This window comes from Oryctolagus cuniculus, chromosome 1 (assembly GCF_964237555.1).
Source record: "Oryctolagus cuniculus chromosome 1, mOryCun1.1, whole genome shotgun sequence".
Classification (NCBI taxonomy): Eukaryota; Metazoa; Chordata; class Mammalia; order Lagomorpha; family Leporidae; genus Oryctolagus; species Oryctolagus cuniculus.
In genome coordinates, this window is record NC_091432.1 from 23,828,092 (window position 1) to 23,837,180 (window position 9,089).

At 36.4% G+C, this 9,089-nt stretch overlaps 1 pseudogene; it reads right to left on the reverse strand.

The window, feature by feature from the left end:
• Positions 1–7,827: 7,827 nt before the first annotated feature.
• LOC127484916 (U2 spliceosomal RNA) lies at positions 7,828–7,989 on the reverse strand (annotated as a pseudogene).
• Between the last annotated feature and the right edge of the window lie 1,100 nt (positions 7,990–9,089).

The window sequence follows — 9,089 nt, forward strand, 5'->3', positions numbered from 1 at the left end:
ATCACAGAACTGTTTTGTGAACTAAATTATTGGAATTTAATTCCAGTCCAGTGCATAAAATTAATTATGATGTTTCTTGAAGTGTTTCACAAAGTTTTGACGAGATAATTTGTTGTAGCATTTTGAAATGCTAAAATCATCCTGTAAATTGGAAACATAGGCTATTGGATTACTTGACCTTTAAGGTCCCTTCCAGCTTCAAAAGTCCATGTATGTCTTTCTGTATTTGATTTATTTCACTTAGCACACTGTTCTCCAATTCCAATAATGTTGTCACAAAAGACAGAATTTCTTTTCTTTTAACAGCTGAAATAAATCCATTGTGTGTGTGTGTGTGTGTGTGTGTATCATATTTTCTTTATCCATTCATCTTCTCTACTGTGATTGCTGCTTCAATGAAACTGGGATTGTAGAAGTCTCTTCGACATACTGATTTTAAATGTTTTGGGTAAACACTCAAAAAGTAAGTTTACTGCATGGTATAGTAGTTATATTTCTACTTCCTGAGGAACCTCCATATTGGGTTTTATAGTGATTGTACTAATTATTCACCATTCACAATGTACAAGTGATATAAAAAAACATCTGGACTCATAGAGGCAGATAGTAGAAAGCTGTGTATCAGAAGCTGGCTAGAGGGATTAAGAGTGGGGTGGTAAAAATCAAGTGACACAAAGTCTCACTTAGATAGGAGGCAGAAGTTTCTTTTCTTTTTTTTTTTTTCTTGAGATGAATTTTATAGCATGGTGAATATAGTTAATAATTGAATAATATACATTTAAATTTCACTAAGTGATTTCCAAAAGTTCTCATCATTCAAAAGTTAAATAGTTGAGGTGATGAGTATGTCACTTAGCTTGATTGAATGATTCTTCATAATATTAAAGCAATCAACCCAGACCAAGTGGGATTTATCCCTGGTATGCAGGGATGGTTCAATGTTCGCAAACAATCAATGTGATACACCACATTAACAGACTGCAGAAGAAAAACCATTTGATTATCTCAATAGATGCAGAGAAAGCATTTGATAAAATATAACACCCTTTCATGATGAAAACTCTAAGCAAACTGGGTTTGGAAGGAACATTCCTCAATACAATCAAAGCAATCTATGAAAAACCCCCAGCCAACATCCTATGGAATGGGGAAAAGTTGGAAGCATTTCCACCAGACAGGGATGCCCACTCTCACCACTGCTATTCAATATAGTTCTGGAAGTTTTAGCCAGAGCTATTAGGCAAGAAAAAGAAATTAAAGGGATATAAATTGGGAAGGAAGAACTCAAACTACCCCTCTTTGCAGATGATATGATTCTTTATTTAGGGGATCCAAAGAACTCTACAAAGAGACTATTGGAACTTATAGAAGAGTTTGGCAAAGTAGCAGGATATAAAATCAATGCACAAAAATCAACAGCCTTTGTATACACAGGCAATGCCATGGCTGAAAAAGAACTGCTAAGATCAAACCCATTCACAATAGCTACAAAACCAATCAAATACCTTGGAATAAACTTAACCAAGGATGTTAAAGATCTCTACGATGAAAATTACAGAACCTTAAAGAAATAAATAGAAGAGGATACCAAAAAATGGAAAAATCTTCCATGCTCATGGATTGGAAGAATCAATATCATCAAAATATCCATTCTCCCAAAAGCAATTTATATATTCAAAACAATACCAATCAAGATACCAAAGACCTTCTTCTCAGATCTGGAAAAAATTATGCTGAAATTCATATGGAGATGCAGGAGACCTTGAATAGCTAAAGTGATCTTGTACAACAAAAACAAAGCCGGAGGCATCACAATACCAGATTTCAGGACATACTACAGGGAAGTTGTTATCAAAACAGCATAGTACTGGTACAGAAACAGATGGATAGACCAATGGAACAGAATAGAAACACCAGAAATCAATCCAAAAATCTATAGCCAACTTATATTTGATCAAGGGTCCTAAACCAATCCCTGGAGTAAGGACAAACTATTCAATAAATGGTGCTGGAAAACTGGATTTCCATGTGTAGAATCATGAAGCAAGACCCCTACCTTTCACCTCACACAAAAATTCACTCAACATGGATTAAAGACTTAAATCTATGACCCGACACCATCAAATTATTAGAGAGCATTGGAGAAACCCTGCAATTATATAGGTACTGGCAAAGACTTCTTGGAAAAGACCCCAGAAGCACAGGCAGTCAAAACCAAAATTAACATTTGGGATGGCATCAAATTGAGAAGTTTCTGTACTGCAAAAGATACAGTCAGAAAAGTGAAGAGGCAACTGACAGAATGGGAAAAAATATTTGCAAACTACGTCACAGATAAAGGGTTGATAACCAGAATCTACAAAGAAATCAAGAAACTCCACAACATCAAAAAAAACAACCCACTTAAGAGATGGGCCAAGGACCTCAATAGACATTTTTCAAAAGAGGAAGTGCAAATGGCCAACAGACACATGAAAAAATGTTCAAGGTCACTAGCAATCAGGGAAATGCAAATCAAAACCACAATGAGGTTTCGCCTCACCCCGGTTAGAATGGCTCACATGCAGAAATCTACCAACAATAGATGCTGGAGAGGGTGTAGGGAAAAAGGGACACTAACCCACTGTTGGTGGGAATGCAAACTGGTCAAGCCACTATGGAAATCAGCCTAGAGATTCCTCAGAAACCTGAATATAACCCTACCATTCAACCCAGCCATCCCACTCCTTGGAATTTACCCAAAGGAAATTAAATTGGCAAACAAAAAACCTGTCTGCACAATAATGTTTATTGCAGCTCAATTCACAATAACTAAGACCTGGAACCAACCTAAATGCCCATCAACAGTAGAGTGGATAAAGAAATTATGGGACATGTACTCTATAGAATACTATACAGCAGTCAAAACAATGAAACCTGGTCATTTACAACAAGATGGAGGAATCTGGAAAACATTATGCTGAGTGAATAAGCCAGTCCCAAATGGACAAATATAATATGTTCTCCCTGATCGGCAACAACTAACTGAGCACCAAAGGGGAAACCTGTTGAAGTGAAATGGACACTATGAGAAACAGTGACTTGATCAACCTTGTCCTGACTGTTGATGTGCAATGTAATACTTTATCCATTTTAGCATTTTTTTTGTTCTAGTACTATTGGTTGAACTCTGTAATTAACACACAATTATTCTTAGGTGTTTAAATTTTAACTGAAAAGTGATCCCTGTTAAATATAAGAGGTTATGGGGAGGGAAAGCCGCTATAATTCAAAAGATGTACTTTGGAAATTTATATTTATTAAATAAAAGTTTAAAAATATTCAAAAAAAAAAAAAAAAAAAAAGAGTGGGAATAAGAGAAGGAGGAGATGTACAATTTGGGACATGCTCAATTGGACTTGCCCCAAATGTTGGAGTTAGAAACGTGCCTGGGGATTCCAATACAATCCCATCAAGGTGGCATGTACCAATGCCATCTCATTAGTCCAAGTGATCAATTTCAGTTCACAATTGAGCACACTGATAGGTCTAAGAGTCAAAGGGATCACACAAACAAGATTAGTGTCTGCTAATACTAACTGATAGAATCAAAAAGTGCGAGAACGATCCAACATGGGAAGCAGGGTACTCAGCAGACTCATAGAATGGCAGATGTCCTAAATAGCACTCTGGCCTCAGAATCAGCCTATAAGGCATTCAGATCTTGCTGAAGAGCCCATGAATGTATTTTAGGCATGGAAAGCCAAGACCCTCTGGGGAAAAAAGAAGAGAAGAGAAGAGAAGAGAAGAGAAGAGAAGAGAAGAGAAGAGAAGAGAAGAGAAGAGAAGAGAAGAGAAGAGAAAGAAAAGAAAAGAAAAGAAAAGAAAAGAAAAGAAAAGAAAAGAAAAGAAAAAAAGGAGACCTAAATGAAAGATCTCTGTGAGTGAGATCCCAGTAGTAAGAACGGGCCATCAAAGAAGGAGGTACCTTTCTCTGAAGGGAGGAGAGAACTTCCACTTTGACTATGACCCTGTCGGAATAAGATCGAAGTCGGCGAACTCAAAAGGCTTCCATAGCCTTGGCAACTCATGACAAGAGCCTAGGGTGATTACTGATGCCATAAACAAGAGTGTCAAATTGTTAAGTCAGCAACAGGAATCACTGTGTACTTACTTCTCACCTGGGATCTGTCCTTAATGTGTTGTCCAATGTGAAGTAATGCTATAACTAGTACTGAAACAGTATTTTACACTTTGTGTTTCTGTGTGTGTGCAAACTGATGAAATCTTTACTTAATATATACTAAATCAATCTTATGTATATAAAGATAATGGAAAATGAATCTTGATGTGAATGGAATGGGAGAGGGAGCAAGAGATGGGAGGGGTGCGAGTGGGAGGGAAATTATGGGGGGGGGAAGCCAATGTAATCTATAAACTGTACTTTGGAAATTTATTAAATAAAAAAAAAGATCTTAGAGGTACTTCCAGGGCTTCCCTTCCCTCTCCAGTTAAAGAAAATTCTCCTTGTGTTTAACAAATGATGCCTGTGAGATGAAAATAAAAGCCTTCCATTCAGTAAAAAGAAAAAAAATATCATAACACCACTCTCTACCATATAAATATATACCAATATAACTTTCAGTACAAAATAAAATAATTCCATATTTTATTATCATTATGTATATTTTACAGGAACTATGCAAATGAATTCCAGTTGCACCATATATACTAGAAAAGTCCTTAATCTTACAAGCCAGTACTATAGAATGGAAAGCACTGCAAATTTATTTTTTTATTTATATCTGGAGGACATAATTTCATGTATTTTAAATATATAGGCTTAGGGCTATAGTGATACTTCCCATCCTATCCTCCCTGCTACTCAGGCTCTCACCCTTGTTCTTTCTTCCTTTCTTATTTTTTCTTTTAAATTTTACAATGACACTCTTCCAGTTTATTTTATAATTATAAGCTTAACTACCCCCTCCACTAAGTAAAGAGTTTAACAAATTGTAAGAAGGAAAAAAAAATCATTGTAGCTCAACAATATAGACAAGTCCATAAACAATAATCAAATCTCAAAATGTCAATTTTGCTCATATACATTACATTTTTTGTGTTCTACTGTTTCCCTAATCCATGGTGATTAATAGGTACTCAAATTAATTAACCCACTTGTTGCAGATATTAACTGAGTACTGACTGACTGGGTAGTTTTTCAGGACACTGAGGACTATGTGAAGGAATTTAAGTTATTCATTAGCCAATATCTACATGCAATGTACAAAGAGAGATTTTTATGTCATTTAGATGAGAATACTGGGTTTGTAGATACTTGCTTTATATTTGTTCAAGTGATTTTGCTGAATGTTGGTTCCCATCTGTTGGAAGTTACCCAATAAGTCCACATAAATGTTCTAGAAATGACATTCACCTTCTATTCTTCAAATGGACACCACGAAATGGAAAGATTAGAATATACATCTGTATGTGATATTACTGTCTTGAGACTGATAATTATTGGGATGATAAAATAAATATACTTTGGAATTTATTATATAAAGAGAATGGAATTTCCAGTACAGATAGCAACAATTTTAGGAAATCGCTAATAAGAGAGAGACTTTCATTCTTTAAAAATGAGACCTTAACTGTATTTTCCAATGTTTTTGAAGTTCCTCTAATACAATTTCCCTTCCCCTAGAGCTTTGAATAAAAGCTTTCCCATGAGCAGCCTCATTTTCTCCTTGACAAAAACTATTACATATTCTCTCTCTAGTGCCTTCATATTAATAATTGCATATTTGCCAGGGTAAAGGTAAACAAGATGCTCGAAGAATAAACAGCTTTATTTATCACTTGGTACTGACTGCTGTTTATGTTAGTATCAGGACAAGGGAAGGAACCCCTAGGGTGCTGGATTCCAGCCATTCTCTTCCTGTTAAATCATACTTGGCTGTGATGTGAGTATAAGATGTTGGGCAGATGTTATCAAATATGCTTCAATGAGAGGGGATCATAAAGCTCTTAAGTCATTTATGCTTCTAAATGTCAAGTAACTAAATTGATATTCCCATCTGCTTGAAACCTGACTGGGGAGAAAGGAAAATGAGGAATAGAAATTCTAATTTTCTTTTAAAATGACTTCAGTGTGTTATCATGCCAGGGACATCTATTTTTGATGTTTTAAGTTTAGTAAAGAGGAATGGATAACTTTAGTGGCTCTTTTAAATTTTATTTCTTTGAAATGCCAAATCATTATATGCACTCTCCACACCCATGATGGAAAGCAATGGAGCTGTTCTTTAACGGCAAAAGTGATAAAACGCTAGCTTGAGGATGGCAACCTGGTCTGCCATTGTTGTGAGTTCTTTACATGCATGTCTGTCTTTTTCATTATCGCAACTGAGGGTCTTCTTTTTCCTTGCCTTTGTTCTCCCTATCATTGTGACCTCAATTTTCCTCCCTGGGTGTGAGTTCTGCACTCTACTAACCACTTTCCCAGTTCATGCAACTACTGGTTTAGAAATGTAGATGTTTAAGGCTTTACAGCATTTGATGAATGGAAAACCAAATTTCTGATGTTATTGTCTCCTTCTAAGATATTGTTTGTTGTTAACATTTTCAAGTAATTTTCATCAGCCAATCAGTAATCTGAATCATTACTATATGTGTGGTAATGCTTTTAGGCCCCCAACACTGTGGAGCAATTGGTATTATCATTCCTGTTCCATAGATTAGGAAAATGAGTGGTTTAAAGAAAGTTCACCGTAATAGAACTATGCATTTACAGAGCCCAAAACAAGGCTCTTTGGCTCTTTACTTTTCTGTTAGTTTCCTAATGCTGCTGTAACAGATTACTATAACTTAGTTAACCTAAGCAATGCAAATGTAGTCTCTCAGAGGCCAAGATTCTGATATAGATCTCACTGGACTATCATCCAGGGGTTGTCAGTGCTTGGTTCCTTCTCAAGACTCCAATAGGCAATCCATTTCTCTATGCTTTCCAGCTTTGAGAAGCTGCATGTTTTCCTGTGATCATGTGCTCCTACCCCTTCTTCAAAGCCCACACTAACAGGCTGGGACCTTCTCACTTTGCTAACTCTCTGGCTTTATCTACTTATCCTGTTTCACTTTGAAGGATCCTTGAGATTACATTGGGTCCATACTTATAATCTAGAAGCATCTACCTATTTTAAAGTTGTCGCATTAGAACCTTAGTTCTATCTGCTACCTTAATTCCCCTTTTTTATATAATGCAATTAATTTGCAAGTTCAAGACATTAGGAATGTACATTTTGGACAGGCCTTATTTTGCCTACCACAGCTTTTACATTATACCACATTGATTCACCATAGATTGCTTTAATAATATTAGCTGTCTCTTATAGACCAAATTAAATTTCCTTATTTGCATTTTCCCTTGGGCTTCATTGAAGGCAGCAGCCATCTCCATTAATGGATGAAAAGTTGGGCTCAGAGTTGAGTTTTTTATATGGAAAATGTATGTGAGATGTGAGGTAGTGCTTGAATCTAGATTTATCCACTGCAAGCCCCTTGTTCTTAACTATGCTGTGAAATTGTGACCACAACTTGTTCTTCCATTAAGATTAGTAACTAATAAGGCTATTGGAGGATAAACTCTACCTCTCTCTTTAAAAAAAAGCAAACACTTGTTGCCAGACTTTCTAAACTTGAGTCTATTCCTGGTTTTCATAAACATAATTGGGTGAAACTGCTATTAAATAGTCCAGTGTAATGATTAGAAGATTAAAAGACTAGATGATATTGTATGTTTCTCTTGATATAAAATTAGGAGCACTGTGAAGTTCCATAATTGTCATGACACAGTAGGAAGATATGCTTTAAAGGCAAAAACAAGTTTTACCATATTCATCCTCATGCACCTTCTGCATATTTTACATGTCCTCATCTGTAAAATGAGTATGATGACATATGCCACTAAGGGTTCTACACTTGATCTTAGCCAAAAGGCCGAGAAGTGATGCCATTAAGGGTTCTGACAATTAGAGATGAAATATTTAAAGCAAACTATCTTACAATGGGTTTATCTTTAATAAATGGTAGCAATTTCTGTGACTTAAACTGTATATTTGGTATCTGGATCCTTGTTAATTGGATCCATATCCAAAAATAAGCATAACAATAAAAATGTTTAGAAAGACTCAGCTAATGGTTTAAGGGTTATGTTCTTCTTTTTAAAATATCTATTGATATATTTGAAAGGCAGAGAGAGAAGGAGAAACAGAGATTGATTTCCATCCTCAAAATTCTCTCTCCAAAAAGCCGCAACCCAGTCCAAAGCCAGGAGCCAGGAGCCTCTTCGGGTCTCCCTTGTGGGTGCAGGGCCCCAAGTACTTTGGCCATCTTCTGCTGCTTTCCCAGGTACATTGGCAGGGAGCTGGGTTGGAAGTGGAGCAGTTGGGACCCATATGGAATGCTAGCGCCACAAGTGGCAGCTTTACCAGATGCCACAATCACAATGCTAGCCTTGGCTATTCTTTAGGAATAATCACCACTTAGAAGACTCTGACGGATCCAGGAAAACTGGTAGATCCCATCTTATTCAGAGGCTTCTGAAAACAGCAGAGATCGGTATTCTAGGAGAGCTGTGGTTCAAACTCATTAGGGCTTCTTTTTGATGTTGAACCACACAAAATTATGAAACCGTACAAGAAATGAATACCTTACTAAAGTCTAACAGTTCCTTTGACCTCTTGCCTGCTTTTTCCTGCCATAGTACTCTGCTTACTATCAAACATTAGACATCAATGATTATGAGATGCAAAATTTGCCTCTGTTCCACTAGTAGAAAACAAAGATATATAAATGCCTAAAAGACTCAACTGAAGCATGAAAAATAATTAAATGCATGATTAAAATTTTAGGGTTAATGGGTAAAGCAGTTGGCTTGGTGGTTAAGACGCCAATCAAGACACTGCATCTCAGGGCCATCACTGCAGTACAGAGAGCCAAACCACCCCTTCTGATGCCTGCATTCCATATCAGAATGCCTGTTTGAGTCCCAGCTACTCTGCTTCTAATCAGTTTCCTGTTAATGTGCCTAGGAACCAATGAAAGATGGG